This window comes from Lissotriton helveticus, chromosome 2_1 (genome assembly GCF_964261635.1).
Source record: "Lissotriton helveticus chromosome 2_1, aLisHel1.1, whole genome shotgun sequence".
Classification (NCBI taxonomy): Eukaryota; Metazoa; Chordata; class Amphibia; order Caudata; family Salamandridae; genus Lissotriton; species Lissotriton helveticus.
Window position 1 is genome coordinate 554141476 of NC_136059.1, and position 22722 is coordinate 554164197.

The following is a 22722-nucleotide window of genomic DNA, read 5'->3' on the forward strand; positions in this document are numbered from 1 at the left end:
AGTGAGCCGCCTAATAATACTTTTTTATATCGGGGAGGCTAATACCCCAATCGTACCAGTTCAGGGAGAGTTTACCAAGAGCGATACGTGGCGTTCCCTCCCATAACAAATCTCCCTGGACGCTCTCTACCTTCGTGAAGTAGGAGGCCGGGACCGGGTCTAAGGAATTTTGCAGGACATATAAAAACCGGGGCAAAGACATCATTTTAAAAAGGGCCGAATTTCCCAGCATGGAAAAGGGAAGTGTCTTCCAGTTATTTATGTCTTTCCGCAGCCAAATTAATTGGGGGCGTAGGTTATGGCTGTAGCGAAGATAAGGGTCCAAGGAAAGAAAGATTCCCAGATATTTGAAGCCGTCAGTCCGTATCTGTATAGGACACCCCAGCGGTGGGACCGGCGGCTCCCCCTCCACTACAAACAGTAGAGTTTTATTCCAGTTAACCGAGTATCCGGAAAATCTACCAAAAACAGTGAGAATATCTAAAACCACAATCACGGATCGCCTCGGATACGTTAGATAAAGCAGAATATCGTCTGCGTAGAGGGAGATACGGACTTCCAATTCCGGAGACCAAAGCAGGCCACAAATCATTGGATCCTTGCGTATCCAGGCCCCTAGTGGTTAAAGGTGCCAGGGCAAACAGGAGGGGGGATAACGGACATCCCTGTCGGGTCCTCCGGCTCAACTCAAAGGTTGCAGATTTTTTGTTATTGACTACTACTTGGGCAAGAGGCTGAGCGTATAAAAGTTGTACCCACTGAATATATTGCAGGCCAAACCCCATCTTCTCCAACACCGCCCAATGATACGGCCATTTTATGGTGCCGAAAGCCACAGTGGCATCTAGTGAGACTATAATAGCTGGCTCTAGGATAGAGGCTGCCCTGCCCAGAACTCCATGCACCCTACGCAGTTTAAGGGCTGTGTTTCAATGCGGAATAAAACACGATTTGTCTGGATGGACCAGTGCCTCAATCACAGTAGTCAGCCGATTAGCCAGCAGTTTAGCCAGGATCTTGGGCTCCACATTTTAAAGGGATATAGGCCGGTACCACCCACACTCGGTTTTGGGCTTCCCTTCCTTGTGAATGGTGATTATGGTTGGCATTCTCTGGTCTATCGGAAGGCACCCCCTGACTCTAGCATCTTCATACATAGTTTTAAGATATGGGGCCAACCTGTCTGGTTTAGGTTTGTATAGTTCGATCGGCAATCCATTAGGACCAGTGGCTTTACCTGAATTGAGGGATCTAATTGCTGTTGCTACTTCATCATTAGATATAGCACTATCTAGGAAGTCTCGGTCAGTAACCGAAAGCCTGGGCAGTGTTATGTCAGTTAACAGCTGGCGAGAGTCCTCCACAGAATAAGGAGTCACTGAGGTGTATACAGTTTCAAATGAGCTGCAAACCTGTCCACGATGTCTTGAGGCTCCGTGTTGGTCCCACCCCCCGGGTCATGGAGCTCAGGCACCAGCCGGCTGGCCCACTCTTTCTTGTCTAGCCATCCCAGGTGTTTCCCGGCCTGATCTCCCACCTCGTATAGCCCCCCTTGTTGTGCTCTTCCCAGAGCTTTAGCCTGTTCGGTAGCTAGCGCTCTAAATTCCTGCTGTTTAAGTGTAAGGTGGTGAAGGTTTTCGGGTGAGACGTCTGAACTCAGGTCAGACTCTAGTTGGCTAATTTCTGCCTCAATAGCCTCCATTTCCCTACGCTCTTTCTTATTTCCCAAGATTAAGGAGAGGGCCTGCCCCCAAAGGCCTTCCACAGGATCTGCGGGGATTCCACAGAGCCCTCATTGTCGATAAAATAGTTATCTATGGCCACAAGGAGTTCCTTGCCGTTTTTTGGATCACGGAAATACCATGGTGATGAGGGCCACCCTTCCCACCTGTCTATAGCTGGGGACCATGTGGAGCCAAACTGGCAAGTGGTCAGAGATGCCTCTAGCAAGATGCTTAATCTCATGAACGTGGGCAACCTGGGCTGAGAAAATAATCTATTCTTGATAAGCTCCCATGGCCCCGGAGTGAAAAGTGTGCTGGACTGTGTTCGGCTGATAAGACCTTTATGAAACAAAAGAAGGAGTATCCCCAACAGAAAATTAGAGAAATTCTCTGGAGGGTAGACCTTTAGGCAAAAAAGGAAAAGTGTATCCTTTTATTTAAAACCCCTCACTCACCAGCCTAGTGGTGACATGCTTCATCATCGGGGTCCACCCTGGTGGCCTAGCGTCACCAGGGTGTGCTTCGACACCTGAACTACAGTGGAGCGGGTTGTGACTGTAAGTGCAAAAGAAAAAATGTTAAAAATTGTCCTGGTTTAACTCAAAAATATGATTTTTATTATAGAGCAACTGAACAATGTTAAAAAATAAATAGTGGCGAGATGCTGGTAGGCAAGTTACGACCAGGTCATCTCTATATGTGTTGGTGTGAATTGGTCAATTCACACCAACACATATAGAGATGAGACCAATTCACACCAACACATATAGAGATGAGACCAATTCACACCAACACATATAGAGATGACCTGGTCGTAACTTGCCTACCAGCATCTCGCCACTATTTATTTTTTAACATTGTTCAGTTGCTCTATAATAAAAATCATATTTTTGAGTTAAACCAGGACAATTTTTAACATTTTTTCTTTTGCACTTACAGTCACAACCCGCTCCACTGAAGTTCAGGTGTCGAAGCACACCCTGGTGACGCTAGGCCACCATTGTGGACCCCGATGATGAAGCATGTCACCACTAGGCTGGTGAGTGAGGGGTTTTAAATAAAAGGATACACTTTTCCTTTTTTCCTTTTTTGCCTAAAGGTCTACCCTCCAGAGAATTTCTCTAATTTTCTGTTGGGGATACTCCTTCTTTTGTTTCATAAAATTCGTACCAGGGGAATAGGAGTAATCTCGGTCTCACTTGTCAGTGGACAATCCCTTACTCTCTTTGTTGATTTCAATACGGCTGATAAGACCGCCAACTATCCACCAACCCCATAGTCTCAAGGAAGTCAGGGAGCCAACAGGAAATGGAGCTAGTTTCACAGGGGAGAGTGGCGATCCAGTGTACCTGAGACTACCGAGTTCAGGTCTCCTCCCAATATCAGCAGGCCCTCTGGGTCCCCAAAGGTCGTAGCTTGCAAGCCGGGTGGCACATAAACTGATATAAGTGTGATGGGCTGCCCTTCCCATGTGCCCGAAACCCCAATGTATCGTCCTCGATAGTCTGCCCTTGTTGCCTGCACCACAAGGGGAAGTGATTTCTTCACCATGATTCCCACCCCTCGTGAGCTAGAGGTACATCCTGCATGTGCCAGCAACATGTAACCCCCGCGATGTAGGGCCTTGCATGCATTTCCGATAAGATGCGTTTGCTGAAGCAAAATAACATCAGGGGCCCTCGTGCAGCCCTACCCGCTTGAAATTTCTTTTCATCTCCTTTACGGAGAGTGCAATGTGTGTGCCTACTACCCCTTCAAAGATTACAATAGACATTGCTGAAATAATGAATCTAATAAGAACATAACAAAACACCCCCTCCCAACAACCTCCCACCCTGCTGCCCTGCACTCTGGGCCTAAAACTGCCCATTGAAAACTTGCAGAGTGCCTGTCGCCCTTGTAAGAAATCTAAGATGAAAAAAAGGGGGAATTAAAGTGCTCCATGTCTCTACCCCCAGCCATACCACATGGGGGTCACCCATGAAGGAGAAAAACTCAAAACTAAATAAGTCTACAGGCCCCTTCAATCAGAGACAAGAATCCACCCTCCCAGGCCCACCCCATTCCAGATCCCCGTTACTCAGTCCAAATGCCGCCGTCAGCCTAGTCTCTCTCTCAGGCAGGTCGACTGTCCGCACCCTCCCTTTCGCCGCGGTCGTTCGGGCTCTATATCCCACAATGGTCAATCCATTCCGCTACTGCTTCAGGTTGTTCGAAGAACCACGCTCTGCCCTCCGCCTCGACTCGGAGCCGTGGCGGAAACAGCATCAAGTATTTCAGTCCCCTCTCTCTGAGGTCGCGCTTCACGGTAAAGAATGACCTCCTTTGCCTCTGCACTCTCTGTGTGAAGTCCGGGAAAAAGGAGTTATCGGCGTTTTCGTACCGAAGGGGCACCCCTGATCTAGAGTTCTGGAGAATAACATCTCTGTCCCGATAGTTCAAGACCCGAGCCAACATGAGCGCCTAGTCTGGGACGGCCGCCTGGGACCCTGTGAGCTCACTCAATGACAAAGAACTTACTGAGGCCTTTGGGTTGCAGATGTTTGAGAATGAGAACCTCAACAAAAAGATCCAGGGATTGCCCCTCCGATTTCTCCGGAACACCCAAAATGTGGAGGTTATTGCGCTGGAGGCGGCCTTCATAGTTGTCCAGCTTGAGGTCTGTGAGGTTGCGAGATTCTTGGAGCTCGCTGGCGTCCCCCTGCAGCTGCGAGACATCACCAACAAGACTGGCGGCTGTTATTTCTACCTGTTTGACCTTTTTATTGAGCTCTCCCAGATCGGCTCTGATAAGGTTGATATCAATCGCCATAGTGTCCATTTTGTGCTCCAGGGAAGTTTTGACTCCTATAATAGCCTCCATGACATTTTTCAGTGAGAGTTCCTGGTCCTCGTCCCCCAGGCTCCCCTGGCTGGCATTCCTAGACAATCTGTTCTGCTGCGCTTCTTTTGATACCGTGTACCGGTCCAGTTTGTTTGTCTGCGTCAGCTTTGTCCCTCGGGACCATGAGCCTTTAGAATGCTCCATTATGACTTCAAGCTCCCAACCAAGCCCGGGGCACCCAGGGCAGATGGACATGCAGCCACTCCCAGCTCAGAACAGAGGTGCTGGCCGGCAGGGGCCCCATTGGATGGTTCCGAGCACCGGGGGACCCAACACTAATTCTGGCACCCACCGGGGAAATGTGCCCCTCAGTTCAGTCCTCTGTGGCAGCTGTGGTGCCTTGGGCTAGGCTGTCTCGCTGGTGACAGGTCTAAAGGGCATTGTGCACTATGATGCCCAGCCGAGCACCCCTCACCGACCACCCGTGGGGTCGTCTTTCACTCTGTTGGCTTTAAACAGCTTTAGTTATTGGGTGTATCCCAGGCCGCCTATCACCTTCATACTGTACTTCCTAGGACCCCTGGGGTACCGGTCAACATCACCTGGGAACAGCAGGTGGGCTCAACAAGGTCAGTGGTGGTCTGTTGCTGCAGCTGAGTATGGGCACGCTGCCCCCATTTGCAAATTTGCAGCTGTTGCGCACCATACCTGCTTCAGGAACTGTGTCCCTCTGCCTCACCAGTGTCTCCCTGCGGGCCTCTGGTCACCATGGGAACACCGGGACCTTGGTCCCTGCTCCACCGCGGGGCTCCGTCGAAACCGCGGCGGCACCCTCAGGGTTCGTCGTCACCGCCGTAAGCCGTCAATGCGATCGGTTCTTTCTCCTGATTTTCCCGTTCACTGTGGGTCCCGGCTCCGGACGTAAAAGCAGGCCTCACTGCTCCGGGGCCCGTATCTCCGGTTTCCGACCGAGTCGGGAGAAGTGGGATGGTGACCGCTGCTACTCCGCCACACGGGGCCGTCGTTAGATGGGACGGATCATCAGCTAGGATAGACGTGGGGAAGGGACAGGTGCCGGAGCCTCACTTTACGCGGCCATCATCGATCGCCGCTTGGCCACACCCCCATCTTGGTAACACTTAAATCAGTTTTTAACTACTGCAAGGCCCACCTCGTCCATAGGATAACACTGGGTTACCTTATTACATTTAATAAGTGATAACTTTAAATTGGGAGCAGGTAGGGAGGTCAAGTTTGGTGTCTAAAGAATTGTAATTTAATTTCTCTTTAATGGTAAAGTCGCATTTTAAGTTAGAATTCTGAAAATGCCTCTTTCAGAAAGCTAAACACACAAGATGATGGACGAAATGTTGCACAATGGCAAACCATTCACCCCCAATCATAGATCTGGGTTTAATCCATCGTTATTTTGCTCACCAAGCCACCCCAGTTCAGACATGGCCATATGCAAATCATTCTTGACCCTGTTCCTCATGGGAACAGCCCAGCCCGAACTGCCATTTTCTTCTAACCATTTGGGGCTTCCAGCCTGTGACCTCAGTCACATGACTAGGTGTAGCTGGCAGATGATCTTTGTACATTCTTCCCATATGGTGCTGGGAGGATGGGCCTTCTCTGACTTGTTGAGGGGGAGGAGCTGTCACCTACCACACTTGCACATCATAAAGCCACTGCCGGAGGACCCTCACAGAAGGTTTTACACTAGTTAGTTTCTGCCCAGACAAGCTGGGGTCAGGGAAGGGAGGCAGGAAATTCCAAACATCTCTGGGGGTGGAAACCTCCAGAACCTTTTCCTACTTCACAGCTAACACCAAGTATAAATATTGGACCTCCAGACCCAGCTCTTCAGTTCACATCTGGACCAGTGGAAGACTCAGAAGAAGGGCTTCTATACTTCTCTGCTAAAAGAAGGACTGCTACTCTGCTGCCGTCCTGCTGCCTGAGTGAAAAGGACTGGACCTGCACCTGGAACCCAGTACCACCAGAGTGACTCTGAAGGCTAGTAGGCTGGCCTTCTAATCAGAGCCTCAGGGACAGAAAAGGCTCCAACCATCTTGAACCCAGCGCCTGTACTCTGCTTGCTGTGAGTCTTGCCCCCGAAGTGGTGCCACTCCAGTCCTGGACCCATGGAGTTGGGCCTGAATGTTCTCTGCTAGCCCAGCTGTGGTCCAGGCAGAACCGACGCAGCGCAATGTATCGCCTTGCAGCTTCCCATCTGAACCACCGCTTGATGACACCTCCTTGACGCAGGACTTTGCATCGCTGTCCTGCAGCTCATTGGAACCACTGCTACATGACGCATTCTTGATGCAGGACCTTGATACGCAGACCTGCAACTCCTCGCAAGACCTTGATGTAGGACCTCGAATAGCAGCCCCACAGCTCCCCAAAATCGCTGCTGTGCGATGCATCCTCAATGCAGGACCTTGCATCACAGCCCACCTGAAGTGCTGATGCGTGACTCATCCTCCAGGCAGGATCTTGCCACAACCCAGATTTAAGGTACTTTGTTCAGCAGGCCTAATTTGGTCTTTGTATCAGACCTACGCTCCATCGCGGTCAGCCTGAACTTCAAACCAGATAACCACGGTTGGCTCTTGGTGCTTCTAGAAACTAATCTCACTTAAACCTTTATAATTGCATACCTCTAGTTCTTCTGATTGGATTTCTGTCATGTTCCTGGCGCCGCGGCCAGGGCGACTGACGCTGGAATCTGGGGATCAGGGTTCGATCCCCGGCTCCGGCGGCAGGTTAGCCCAGCACCATGTGACTCTGGGCAATAGCTAGCTTAATCTTCCCGACGGCCCCCAGCGCCTAGAGACCCTTACGGGTGATTGTGCGCTTTACAAATGTGGATTATTATTATTATTATTATTCCTGTATCATTTTCAGGCCGGGCCTAGCGGCAGCGCGCATGCACAGCTAGCTCTGCGAGGCATGCTGTAGTAGGGTATGCTGTGGAAGCCTCGTTCACTCTCTGCCCATATTTGTCATTGGCTTTCTGAAATGCTGGCTTCTGATTCGTAAATAGGCTTTGTTGTCCCTCCTTGGTACCACCATGTCTCCATTTGTTACCGCTCATAAGGACTGGATCTTTTACTGGTCATGCTACACGGTCTGCTTTATCATGGCTAACAGCACTATTTTGTTTATTTTTTTACATTTGCATTGAGGTCCGCTTTCACTCTAGCGACCGCGCTTGTTAATTTAATTAATTTGCAACGCAAGCCGCTTTCTCTTTTGCGGCTGCGCTTGTTTATTTAATACATTTGTAGCGCGGTCTGCTCACTTTAGGGGCGCGCTTGGTTATTTAATTAATTTTCATTTTTTTCTGTGTGAGGGGCACAGGCGGGGCTAGAGCCAGGGACGTCACACGTGGCTTGCTTCTGTTGTGGTGGAAGTCAGGCACTTTTACCTAAACAAGCATTTGCAATGCAATAGGTCTCGCATTTGCATGAGTTTAAGCTATTGACATTGCAAATGACAATGACTTTTATTTTTATTTTCGTTTTTAATACATAAATATGTTGGTGTTCTTGGTGTGAGCTATCTAGTCTAAGCAATACAGCATCACTGTTCTCCCTAGTTACCATGGAGTTCCATTCTGTATTAGTACTGATGTAGAATGTGTGCACTTGATTGTAAGATCAGTTGTTGCCGTTGGTTGTAGGATGAGGTCTTATGAATTGGAGCTACATTAAACTCCTATCCTCAAACTCCACACCTACTTGTCTTACTTTTGCATGGGTCCACCACTTCACATTGTCATTTACAATGCCAATAGCTTAAGCTCGCGTAAATGCGAGACCTGTTGCAATGCAAATGCTTGGTTTCTATGCTTTCAAGGGCGAGGCGGAGCGAACCGTTGGGGTGTGTATATCTACTTCTATTTTTTATATCGCCGGGCGTGGAGTTCCAAAGATACGCGTTAATGTGAAGTATTTTATTGTTTGTCATGCTGTAATAAAGACACGTTATTTTGACTAAGCAGTGTGCTATTTTCGTTTGGAAGTGTGATCCTTCCTCCTCAGCCCCCCCCCCCCGGCGCAATCTCAGCAACACAGGAATTCTCGGGTTCCGAAGGCAGGATGATGGAAGACCGAGGTCACTCGTGGTCGAATCGTGCGTTGCGTCATAGCCCACGAGTTGAATGTGGATGGAGAAATTTCAAAACAACTGTGACGCCAGACTGTCACCAGACGCTTTCACCGTGAGTAAAGCATTCATCCCACGAGCTGCTTTGTGTACCACTCCTAGCTCTGAAAAGCTGGACTCTGCTAACGACTGTGTCACAGAGTGCAGTTCACACTCACCCGTAATGAGCCACCGGTTTGGTGTCACTCGTTTGCCTGCTCCACATCGGTTCACACGAACGAGTCTCGTTGGTCTTGTATCGCTTCTTGCTACTCTGATGTATTCTAAGCGCTTCACAATTTAGCAGGTACGGGACCTAGCTCTGAGAGACGAAGTTGTCCAAGACCACACAATATGTCCAAACGAGGAGCCCGGGATTAGAACCATGGTGGAACGGGCAGAAAGTAAGCGGTTTGGACAGTTGACCATTTGGAACGACCTTGTACATCGGGCTGTGGGAGGTGTATCCCCACATCTTGGAACATTGTCTCTGCGCCCAAGAGGAATGTTTTCAAAGCTGGTATATTTTATGTGAAGTGGACAGGTGATTGGAGGGACAGAGCTGTCTCTGGGATGCTTCGAAAACAACCAGCTGTGATGTCCACGTGCAACCCACTCAATGACGCCTATTTTAGCCTGCGTGTGCCTCAGAATTTGGCGTACCTGTAGATTGGTCGAAACCTGTGTGTGTGGGGGGGTTTGGGGGGGCTCGGATGCTGTCGGGCATCGATTTGACTTTGTTCAAGGATCTCTTCTGTGGTCAGTGGTGTGTTGCTGTTTGGCGTCCATGGTGCTTGTGGAAGAACGGACCTGCGGCCGAACCAAGGCATGTTGATGATTAGTCAGCGTTTAACCCACGGACCAAAGATTTTCACACCCTTTCGTACGTCCAACTCACACCAGAAACACTCACTTTTCTACTGCTTTGGGGGGCGAGGGGGTAGAGGCGAGGGCTCAACTGAAAGCGCATGACCATGTGCTGTGATGCCATTGAATAATTAAAATAACATGTAAAACTTTGGCGGCAAAGAATCGAACGAAGGAAAGTCTGGAGGTTGGAGGTGGGTATGGGACACGGGGGACGGGGAGACAGAAGGAGGGACAAGAACTCCCTCTCTTTTAGTAGCTGAAGCAGGGTTTTCGACTGGCCGGGTCTGATGGGCTGAATAAATTGGGAACACACTAGTATTTACTCTAATTCGTTTTAGTTATTTCCGCGCCTCCCTTGTTTCCAAGCGCACGCGCTTAACAATTTACGGTAAAACTACAGATGGGTGGGCAGAGGGCTGCCACGGGAGACCAGTATAGTGAAGAGCACACAAAATGTTGACAATGAGGAAATGGAACACAGAAAGCAGAAAGTACACAGGTCGAGCTTAGGGTGAGATAAAGTAAGGAAAATAAGTCCTGGCGAAGCCAATAGGCCTCGGATACAAGCACTAATGGCTGGCTTTGCAATTTTTTTAGCCATAGCAGAATGCCTGCTGTGCAGCATGGCTAAAAAGAACAAGCATTTGCAATGCAATAGGTCTAGCATTTAAAAAACGTTGACCTATTGATATTGTAAATGACAATGTCTTTTATTATTGCAGGTTTTTTAAACACACAAATAAAAGGCATTGCCATTTACAATGCCAATAGCTCAAAATCTTGCAATTGCGAGACCTATTGCATTGCAAATGCTTGTTTTTAATCTTACTCTGCTTTTGAAAATTGGTGTAGGTTTTTTCTTGTGTTGTGTTTTGTCTTTATTACTGTTTAAAGTGCTGCACAAATACTTTTCGACCAGTAACCCAGTTTCTCTTCCAGGGGATACTCATCAATAGTCATAAGCACTGAATAGTCCCGCCCACGTGCGGGATCCCAGAGCAATAGCCAACAATATGCATATATCTACATATATATATATATATATAACACCCATAAATATAGATATTATGCATATACATATACATATGCAGCCTGACAAACAACATACTAGGCTCCAAAACTGCCATTATTGCATGTAAAACTTTTAAATTTGACCAAATAAGGTCAAAGGGATTTGGAGCACCCTGCTGACACGTCACAGCTGAATTACCTCATGCATCATGGTCGATGTGGTTCAATGTTGCTCGCTTCACACAAAGTTCTCACAGTTTGTTGGCCAGTGCCAGTACCAGTACCAGTATTCTTTTCAAGTGTATCCCCAGACACGTGTTTCTAGATTCCTCTTTCATCAGTGGGGAAAATGTTCATAGGTCGCTGGACGTGCTGCCGCAGTTTCCTCAGGGTTAGTGCCACTCTCAGCGCGCAGGTGATCACAGAGCTCGTCAGCTCACAGCCCACGGGAGCCATCTTAAACAGTCAAAGGGATTTGGAGACCCTCATTCGGTCTGTAGTGCTTGTTTGCCTTCATCCCACAAGCCAGACCAATGCTACCACTGCAGCAAGTTTTCCAAGAGAACCCTTAGAGAGAGGGAGAAAATCAAGCTGCATTCCCTTCATGAGAGAGGAGAAACAGTGAGTGGGTGAGAAGAACATCATCCCAAAAAGCCCTCTTCTCATCCTAAAGAGCGCAAAGAGAGAGGTGAAAAAAGGACACATCGATCCCCTTCTCCGTCGAGGGACAGATCTTCATCTAAGGTACCTCTGTGCTCAGAGTCAGCGTCAAAATCACCTCTTAGACGTCCGTCGACGTTGAAACATCCCTCGCCGTAGAAGTATCTCTCGTCGTCGAGACGCTGCTTGCCGTCGAGACAAGGTGAGAAGAGACAGAGGATGAGATCTCCATCTTCACGTAGGCGGTCCAAATCTGGCTCGCCTATGACGGCAAGAGGTCGGAACTCGACCTCGACCCATCGACGTCGAAGTTCGCCGCCGAGAGGCTCTGGCCCGACGTCGAGATCGCTGCCGACGGCGGGAGTCCCATTGGCATCGACGTCGAGCCCACCACCAAGGGCTTCGATGCCAAAGAGACCCAGTCACTTGACGTCGAGACACATAACGTCGATGTCGAAGAGATTGCCGTCGAGGAGATCGCCGTTGAGGAGATCGACGTTGAGGAGATCGACGTTGAGGTCACGGAAAAGGTCCTCTGGGTCTAGAAGATCAAGATCTAGGTCGACGTCGAGGAGGTCGACGTCGAGGAGGAGGTCGCCGTCTAATTCGGCTTCTCCTCCAGCAAAGAGACCTAGAGCGCTGTTGAAGGATCGTTCGACTTGTGACGCCCCGGTGGTGTCTTCAGGGGATTCTTCTTCTTCTCCAGGGCTTCAGATTGTACAAGTATCTCCAGAGCCCTCACCAGCACCGTCTCCAGCCCGACCAACCAATATCTCGCCAAGATGGCTAGGGGATATCAGGGAGGGGAAGATCCGCAGGATTAACCTACCACGGTCTTCTTCGAGGTCAAAGTCACCCTTGATACAGTCAGTGCATTCTTCGGGGAGACATGAGCAGGCCGCTCCGCGAAGGTCCCCGTTGGAGAGGAGGAGATTATCACACTCTCCTAGGAGTAGATCATCCTGCCACCGATCTTCTAGAAGACTTAGCCCTAGGTCTTCCACAAGGTCATCAGATTCCAAGAGAGACTACTCTCTGGCTATTTTGTCGTCTCCTCCAAGCAGAATATCGCCAATCGATGATGTTCTGACCTTTAATGAGGTTCTCTGTCGTGGGGCTGCTAAACTCCACATTGAAATGCCGGTCTCTACCACCAAGACATCGGTGATATTTGCAACCCTGCATCAAAAGACCTCTTCGAGACCTCTGCTTCCTCTAGTGCCTGGACTACTGGAGCCTGCTTTGCACAAATTCCTGACTCCAGCAGCGGTGGGGGCTGTTCCATCTAGAATCTCGAAGAAATATAAGGCTCCATATAATGACCCTTTCTTCTTGAGGGCTGATCCTCCACCGGACTCTGTTATTGTGTCGGCTGCTCGAAATAATCAGACCGGGGCAGCATCTTCATCTGTGCCCCCTGATAAAGACAGTAAGGTTATGGACTCTGTAGGGAAGAGAATGTGTACTACCTCGGCTTCCTACATGAAAGTAGCCAGTGCCTCGGCCCTGCTGGGTCGATATGTAAATGTAAATGTATTGCGACTTATATAGCGCACGTATCACCCGAAGGCATCAAGGCGCTTGCTTAGGGAACCCGTCCTGGTATTCCCCTGTGAGATACCCCGGCAGGGTATCCACAAGGTGAAAGCCAGGCATCCCGCCGCGAGGGGCCGTAGTGGAGATTAAGCAAGCTATTGCCCAGAGTCGCAGAGTGTGACCCCGTGAGTCAAGTAGGCACCGGAGCGAGAATTGTCGAGTCCGTGGAATTTTTGAGCCCAAGACCCGCCGAGGCGGGGAATCGAACCCTGGTCCACGGCCGATCTCAGCTTCCGGGTCTGCCGCCTCTAACCACTGAGCCACGCTTCTCCGATATGATCGTTCATTATGGGACTCACTATCACGCTTTACAGAGAAGCTCCCCAAAGAGGACAAACAAGTTTTCTTGAGATTTTGCATGAAGGGGGTTTAGTAGCCAATCAGGTGATCAGCGCAGCGGCGGATGCATCAGATCTTGCTGCACATGGCTACTCTCATGGGATCTGTTCCCGACGCTCAGCGTGGCTGTGGCTCACAGGACTGAAACCCGAAGCACAGCATCGGATTCTTAACCTTCCATTCAATGGATCATCGTTCTTCGGGTGTCATGCTGATGATGAGATGTCTTGAATGAAAACTGAGCTGGATACGGTTAAAGCTGTGGGTCTCGAAAAGAGGAAAGACTTCAAGCGACGGTACCGTCCTTACGACCAACGACAAAACCAACAGAGGGTTCAAACCCCTCAATGGTCCTCTCAACAGAACCAAGGAAGATCACAATTCTACCAGCGTCGTCCTGGTAGAGGAAGAGGTGGCAATTCAAGACAGCCCACACCTGCTGCCAAACAACAGCAACAGAAGTGAGCACTTGCTTCCCTTATCCAGTGGGGGGAAGTGTACGTTTTCATCTGGAAGAGTGGACAAAAATCACAGTAGACAAGTGGGTGCTGAATATTGTAAAGAATGGATACACCATCAAATTCAAGTCCCCTCCACCTTCCATTCCTCCTCAAAAGACTGTCACCCATCGTATAAATCTTTTGAGGGAAGAGGTGTCTGCTCTATTCCTAAAGAACGCCATCGAGGAGGTCCCGTGGCATCAACGTCGACAAGGGATCTACTCCCGATATTTCTTGGTCCCAAAGAAAGGTCCAAACAAGGATCTCAGACGTCTCAACAAATTCATACTCCGAGAAAAGTTCAGAATGCTGGCATTACATCAAATAATACCACTTCTGCACCACTTCTGCATCAAGGGGATTGGATGTGTTCCATAGATCTTCAAGATGCCTATTTCCACATACCAATCTCTCCAAAGCATCGGAAGTTCCTACGGTTTCGCATCCAATCAAACCACTTCCAATTATCGGTCCTGCCTTTCGGACTGAAGTCGGGTCCCCGCACTTTCTCGAAGTGCATGGCAGTAGTAGCGGCTTTCTTGAGGAAACAGCACATATTCGTCTATCCTTACCTAGACGACTGGCTTCTCAAGAGTGCGTCTCCCACTCTTCTGCAACAACATCTCGAGCAATGTATTCATCAGTTGCATCGGCTTGGTCTACATGTAAACTTCAAGAAGTCCATCCTCAATCCAACACAGAGGATACACTATCTAGGCGCAACTCTGGATTGAGTCAACGCAAAAGCGTATCCTTCGGAGGAGAGACTATCATCCATTCTCCTCAAGTGTCAAATTCTCCTGAAGACTCCTCAGCCTACGGCCAGACAGATTTACTTCTTCTGGGGTCGATGGCCTCGTGTATATTTCTCGTTCCAAACGCCAGGCTTCACATGAGACCTCTGCAGCAGATTCTGGAGGATCAGTGATCCCAGATCTCCAATCGCTGGGAGGGCAGGTTGTCGATACCTCTATCAGTCCGACTCTCCATCAGATGGTGGATGCGACGGAGTCATCTCCTCGTGGGAGTCCCCTTTCAAGAGGACAGGCCTCAACAGACTCTGGTGACGGATGCGTCCCTTCAGGGATGGGGCGCTCATATGGGATCATTGCAGATCCAAGGAATGTGGTCAGAGAAAGAGCAGCTATACCACATAAACATGTTAGAGCTCAGAGCTGTACATCTAGCTCTCAAAGCGTTCTTCCCGTCAATAACAGCGACCTCTCTGCTTGTTCAGACGGACAACAAAACAACGATGTACTACCTGAACAAGCAGGGCGGAACAAGAACCAGACCTCTGTCTCTGGAAGCACAGCCAATCTGGAAATGGCTTCTGGCTCGAGATATGAGAATTTCTGCAATCCACTTGCCGGGTGTCCTCAATGTTCAAGCGGCACTTCGCAGAAGCACACGACTGTGTGTTAAAGCAAGAAGTGGTACAAGACATCTTCCACGACTGGGGAACACCAGACATAGATCTTTTTGCGGATGCAGAAAACGCAAAATGCCACGTCTTCACCTCCACGTACCTGCAACCGGGGTCCAGGGGGATTTCTCTGTGGATAGACTGGTCGGAGACATTACTCTACGCTTTTCCACCGATTTCACTCATTCCCTTGGTGATCAGGAAGCTGTATGAGGCCAAGACAGACATGATCCTGGTTGCTCCAGATTGGCCTCGCCAGTGGTGGTATCCGGACCTTCTTCATCTATCGAAAGTACCACACAGGAGGCTGCCATGTCATTCCGATCTGCTGACCAGGGCGGGCGGCAAGGTGTTCCACCCCAACCTGCCACCCCTGAGGTTGGCAACATGGCTCCTGAGTTTATCCAATACGGACATTTAGGGCTCTCACAGGACTGCATGCAGATTTTGAGAGAGGTCAGAAGAGCTTCTACTAGAAAGTCTTATGCTTTCAAGTGGAAGTGCTTTTTTATGTGGTGTACTGCTGAAGGTCATGACCCTATGCGAGGTCAAGAACAGGTACTGTTGCCATACTTACTTTCTTTGGCCAAAACAGGTTTACAGTATTCTTCCACAAAAGTTCACCTGGCAGCAATAACAGCATACAGAAAGTCCCCTACTCAGGTTTCTTTTTTTCAAATGCCAGTTGTGAAGGATTTCCTGGAGGGTCTCAAAAAAGTCTACCCCCCTGTGAGGGTCTCTTCTCCTCCCTGGGACCTGAATGTAGTAGTATCTAAATTAATGGGCCCCCGTTTGAGCCCATTCATAAGGCTTCCCTCCAACACCTGACGTAGAAAACTGCTTTTCTCGTGGCAATCACTTCTTGCGCGAAGGGTAAGCGAGATACAGGCCTTATGCTCCTCAGAGCCTTATCTCGTTTTTCATGCGAATAGAGTGGTGTTACGTACTCACCCGAGGTTCCTCCCTAAGGTGGTCTCGGATTTTCACATAAATCAGTCAGTCACTCTTCCTACTTTTTTTGCCATTCCGGACACTCCAGCTGAGAAAGCTCTGCACTGTTTGGATTTAAAACAGGTGTTGAAGTTCTACCTGGATAAAACTAAGAGTGTACGAAAGTCTGACCAATTGTTTGTGTACTATGGTCCATTGAATACAGGTTTTCCTGCCTCCAAAAGGTCCATTTCTAGATGTATAGTGTCATGCATTATGTTATCCTACCAGATGGCACAAAGACGGCTCCCGGGTAAGCCGAGAGCTCATTCCACAAGAGGCAAAGCTGCTACAATAGCAATGCTTAAGAATGTGCCAATTCATGAAATTTGTAAGGCAGCCACATGGCGGTCGGTTCATACCTTCGCACTTACTTACTGCCTTGATTCTGATACTCAGGCGGATGCTCAAGTTGGTCAAGCATCCCTGAAAAATCTGTTTGGGTAATATCTGTTGGTAAAATGTTTGGTAGATTGGTATTCGCCCGCAGGGTATGGTGATGGGCTAGCTACTCTATTCAGTGCTTAGGACTATTGATGAGTATCCCCTGGAAGAGAAGGATTAGTTACTTACCTGTAATCCTAGTTCTCTTCCAGGGGTATACTCATCATAGTCATAAGCAACCATCCCTCCTTCCCGGGACGAATACCATGTCTGTAGATGTGAATGTTACCCATGCTGTGATTACACTGTTATACGCCTTCCAAAAGAACTGACCTAACTGTCACCTGTGGTGCATGATGGGAGCCTGGGGGTTCCTGGAGGTCTTAAAGGCACGGCGCCAATTTTTCAGTAGTTACTATGCAGCCTCTCTAGGCTAAACCTGCCTCTATGATCCTGCCTGTTTTTACCTTTGAAAATAAAGGTTGTATGTTTCAAAGAAACTCAGGGCAGTTTGCTTCTTTACATATATCATATATGGTGACTTATATATCCTTATTTAGTCAAATGTAAAGGTTTTACATGCAATAATGGCAGTTTTGGAGCCTAGTATGGTGTTTGTCAGGCTGCATATGTATATGTATATGCATATTATCTATATTTATGGGTATTTATATATATATATATATATATATATATATATATATATATATGTAGATATATGCATATTGTTGGCTATTGCTCCGGGATCCCGCACGTGGGCGGGACTATTCAGTGCTTATGACTCTGATGAGTATACCCCTGGAAGAGAACTAGGATTACAGGTAAGTAACTAATCTTTCCTACATTTACTGTTTCCTTTTCAGGGCTATGACTAGATTTGGTTGAAATCCCTTAATGGGTTTGGTGAACAACCTTTTTCTTCCTTACACTCGGGAAGGGGTGAGGAATGAGGTAGTGAGGGTAATGTCTCAGTCCTGAAGAAAGCCCAGGGATATGTATCAAACACCAGAAGCGCAGAAATATATTGCTCAAAAAGGCTGAGTGAGGGAAGAATACTAATAGTGACCTTCAACCTCACTCCGTCTGTTTTGTGTTCAATCTTGAATAAAACAGGCACTAATAAAGACATCCAGATTCCTCCGCCCCAATACAATTTTAACAGCTTGTACCCACCTTATATAATACATTTCAGTATTCAATTCTCCAAAGAGCTGAGAATTAGCCTCCATTACCTCACTCACTCACCTTCTAGTCACCAACTCCCCCGCCACCTCTTGTCCGTTGCGCCACAGTGCTTCCAGTTTTATTATGTCTTTTTTGCAAATATTTTTGACAATTTCTTGTGTGATAGCCTGGCAGTTGCATAATGCTACCGGGCCACTTCTTTCTATTAGTGCTACTGTGAACATTTCTTTGTTTTGATTTACCGGTCAAAAATGGCTTTTGCACTCTTGGAATGTCATATCTTTAAAAAAAATCAAAAATGGCTGCTGGTGAGTGACCACTTGTGCATGCACACATTCCCATCTTTGAAAGCTTTTTATTAATGTTAAAAACCATTACAAATTGGCTGCTCATGTCTGATGGGGGCACTGTGGATGTCTTGGAATGTTTTTTTTCATTTTTTATATCTTTCTAAGGTGGTTGGCCGTGTGTGTGCATGCATTAGTGGTACTGCGCCGTGGCCATTTTTCTCTTTTTGTCCTTTTATGTATGCCCCTTGGGTTCTCTCCATTTTAGTTTTCTATGACTACCTGCTGTGGACACCTCAATAGCTCAGCTGAATACATGCTATGGATTTAGAGCTTCTGTAGCTGTATCCCACCAGTGTTTGTTTTGAGGGAGCTAAAACAGTATTGGGATTGGAACATGAAGCTATTGATAGTAATAGTACTGATCCAAAAATTATCTTGTTTAGATCAGATAGAAGCACAGAGACTAAGAGCTGATCAAGAATATTACTAGTGGGATGGCTGTTGAAGGTGTAGTTTCACCCCAGCAAACTTTTTACACATGGCATGGAACTTCCCACAGCTGACACTGTTTTGGTCTACTATTTTTATAATAATTCACAAGATAATTGACACACCTGTAGATCCTACTCCCCTCCTGGGCCTGTTGGGCTATGTCAAAGATACTCCATTCAAGGTTCGCAAACTGCACGCATGCTTCTCCTTTTTGCCAAACGTCAAATTGTAGTACATTGAGGGAGGAAGAGGGCGCCTTCGATTAAGGAATGGCTCAGGGACGTCACATATGGGCATTCCCAACTGACCACATTCTGGGAGTTAATGCCCCCTACCTCTAGACTGAGGGACATTTGGGAACCTTTCCTCACGTGGACCAGGGAAAGACAGGGGGCAGACGAGAACACGCTGTCTGATGTGGGGGCTACGGGGCAGAACGGGGAGGACAGGAAAGCTGTGCTTCGTACATGAAGATGCACTACTTACCCACAATACAGGGTGAGTTGCCCTGCATACCGGACCATGCCGTCATGGGTTTTCTCAAGGCAGGATTGGATGCTTGGTGAATATTACTCATCTATTGGGGTTGTAGGCAAGTGGGGTGTGCGTGCAATAACATCCAAAATGTATATATCGGGCCGTCTTGGTTATGATTCTGTACTTATTGTCTACTGGCTAATAGTTTGTTATGTTTCTTTTTGAAATGCCAGTAAAAAAAAGAATACTACTGGTGGAAGCACCACTCTCATGAGCATTCTAGTATTTTCCCATGTTCTGACCTAGTTTTGGCGGTTATTTCTGTAAGATGCAGGTTGATGAAACTATGATATGATTTCCTTCCCCCACCCCTTAACTTACGAGTCTGCATATTTGCCTTTCCTAGGTATCAAGTGTAAGTGGCCCCAAGACTTTCCGCCAGCCCCCACTTGAAGGGTGAACTTTACAAATTACGCACTGGACCTTAGCACTGTTGTACCCCATTAAACACAGCTATCATGTATTTATTCATTTTGGCATGTTACACAGTGTCTGGTAAAAACAGTCAAGGATACTGGTAAACACATAAATTACTAGATTTACCAGTAGCTGGCGATCCTTTATGCAACATTTTTTCTGGAGGTTCAAATGATGTTCTGAACGATTTTGATCTTAAAAGATTCTTGGATTTTAGGTAATTTGGGGCTTGGCATATGTATTGTTGGAGAGGCTACTCCGTCGCAAAGGCTACCGAGTTCCCTCCCGCCAATATAGTAGTTGGCCTGATCAATTTAATTGCAGCTGCTCTATAAGTTTGGCCACTGCAGAGACTTCTCTGTCTCCGCTTTGGCCAAACTTTTCTGACGGCCCTGGGGAGTAAGGGCCATCAGAGAAATGACTGCATGTCTGCCTACCCAATATAGATGGGCAGACATGGAGTCATTCTTTTATTGTTTTTTCAGTAAAACCATTCTAATGCTCCCCTTGCCATGAGAGAAGTGTGCCATGGCGAGGGAAGCATTACTTTTTTACTTCTTAAAAAGAAAATCCAGTTTCTTTGTGAAAAGTAAAAAATAATTCTGAAAACAGTCAAATGCGTTGACCGGAGCCGCAGTGATGGCGGTTCCTGCCAGTGCTTTTATAAATCACCACCTGCTAGGCAGTCATTTATAAATCTGGCATCCAGAGTATTCTTGGCATGGCAACCGTGAAGTCATCTGCCAGGCGAATGGAGAATGCTCTGTCTGCCAGAACATAAATCAGGCCCTATTTTCTTCCCTTAGGCCCTGAATTCCCATCAACTGATCGACCTGCTTTGTAGCTATTTGAGAAATCGATGCGTCATCAGCTTTTAAGTGGTTGCTCAGAGATTCCTGAGGGGTTGCGAAAACTATCCCGATATTTCAGCCCTGCCCACAATGCATAGTGTTTTAAATAAATATTTGACTCAACCAACCGCAGGATCTGGCCTTTCGGGACAGGTTTAATACGATGTGTTTCTGTATCGTTTGGCATCCCGTCTCTGACTGTTGTAGGCCCATTAGGTCTCACCTAGGCAGCGCATGCGCTGTCTCCTCGAGACATGCTGTATCTACCATATGGGCTTTCATCACGCCCATTGCTTCGCATTTGTCCATTTGTGTGCCTTTCTAAATTCCTTTCTTTTCATTTGTGAAACGCTGCTATTTGTCCCGCTTTTGGGTGCGTTTTTCACTTTCATGACTACTGCCTCTGTTACAAGTCCCCCAAATCTTTCGTTTTTTTATGGTTTGGTCGGCACATTTTTTTTTCTTTCAAATGCTCCTGTGCCGTATGTTCCCCCGATCCTGAACGCGTTCACTAAGGGAGATCAACCATTGCAGTAGTAGGATCGGCATTTTTAATTTTGTTTCCGTTCCTATTTGATTTCAATTGCCATTGTTTAATTCTATTTGTTATGAGTTTAATGTTATTTGTTGCATTCAGCATGTTTTTCATAGAGCTGAGACTCGGACCCGGTTTCCCAGTCCCAAAGTCGTTCGCTCTGTATGTTATGCCACATTGCTAACATGTTGTTTACAACTAGCTCTTCTTAGAAGTGTCTGTGCCTTTAAATCCTGGTTATAATGTTGTCATTTCCCTGTCCCGGTCTAATGCCTCGTCGTGATAATGACGTAGTTTGAGCTGAAAGCAGGAAGGGCTGCCGAGGTACCGGACCAAGTGCTCCCTGTCACCAACTATTGCTTCCAGCTGGTATCACTCTTGCTCCAAGAACATGGATTCACTGGACACCTTGGCTGTAGTTCGGGCACTTGAACAGCATGCTTAATGATGTGCAACATAGACGCAATGCCACATTGTTTGGTTCCAGAAAACTTTCCACATTCAGTCCCTGGTTCTGTACACAGAGTGCAAGCTGGGAACTTCCCAGTGGTTAGTGCACACTGCCATCTTTAAGTTGAGTGTCTTCCATTCTTGGCAATAAATCCAACTCGGTTATTTATATGCGTATACAATTAAATAGTCATACTTTAAATATTTATAAAATATCTGTCTTTGTTACAATGATCAATTAATACAATATTAAACAATATTACGTATTTCATTACACGTACAGAGAAACTGTTTTTTTAAACACTACTACCAATACAAATCTTAATGGTTCTTTGACTACAAAATCTGTTGTATTGAATGCAAAAGGCTTAAGTTCTGAAATGGCTGCATCTTCTACCTACAAAAGGAATCGCCTACTAGCGATCCACTTACCCAGGTCCTTGTTCTATGATGGTGAATTCTAAGAGTCCCACAGGGCAGCTGTAGAAATAGCTTAGAGGTATCTGGCCGTAGACGTAACCTACTCCCCACCTCTAATAAAATCCAACTTTTTGAATGGGTAAAATAATCATCTACAAAAATATACTGTCCAACCAGAAACAGAACCAATTTTGTGTACGACCTGTCAAGGAAACAGAAGATGTTTTCGCTATATTGCTATTGTTGTACGAGGGCTGCTGTCAACTGTCAGCTGCTGACAAACCTAACATACACTGCCAATAAAGAGCGAGCATTTACCCAGCCTCTCAAGTGTAAATCCCGAAGAATTTAAGTATTGTTTCATTGAAGTTTCTTTCAACAATATAACCATTAAACAGCATAACATTGTCAGATTAGCACAAAATTTAGCACCCTAGCTACATCTGAATAAAATAAAAAGGGCTGCACAATCCTGTGTAATCGGGTTTAGTCAGTCAGTTTCAGGTGCCGTATGCATTTTACCCATTGATACCTGTAATAGAGACGCACCACCCCATTAGCCGGAGGTCTACTTAAAACATCGCCCTCGAGCTAAATTACACTTTCGGCATGTGTCTCACTTTTTGCTGGCGAACGCCCTCCAAATTTAACCTGTCAGTGGCCGCATGCCATAGACACCTAATGCCATGCCTGATATTTTAGTCTCCTGCACTTTGCATGCTGGGATGTTTCAGTCCAGGTTTACAAGTATAAAAGTGAAATTGCAAGTCCCAAAATGCAGTTTGCGAATGTGTTAACAACTAGCTCACCGATTATGGAGGCAACAATTATGCCTTTCTTGACTGTTCTTGGTCTGTTCAATCCTGCTCCTCCCCCATAGCCTTGGAACTCTATTCACCCATAGTCTCCACCTGTAGTCTTCCAGGCAGCTCCAGCCCTTTGTGTAAGTGAATAGGTCACAAAGGGAGCTGTGCTTGTTTTTAGTAATTTCTGGCCTGGCAACTTAAGGAGGCATTGGTTGCAAGAAACGAAGGAAGATGAAGGGATAGGAGTGAGTACAAGATTG

General features: G+C 47.2%; 1 protein-coding gene across 1 annotated transcript in view; it reads left to right on the forward strand.

Moving 5' to 3' along the window:
- The window catches only part of WDR41 (WD repeat domain 41), a 497424-nt gene that overhangs the window by 142675 nt on the left and 332027 nt on the right, over positions 1 to 22722 (forward strand). The window lies entirely within an intron of this gene.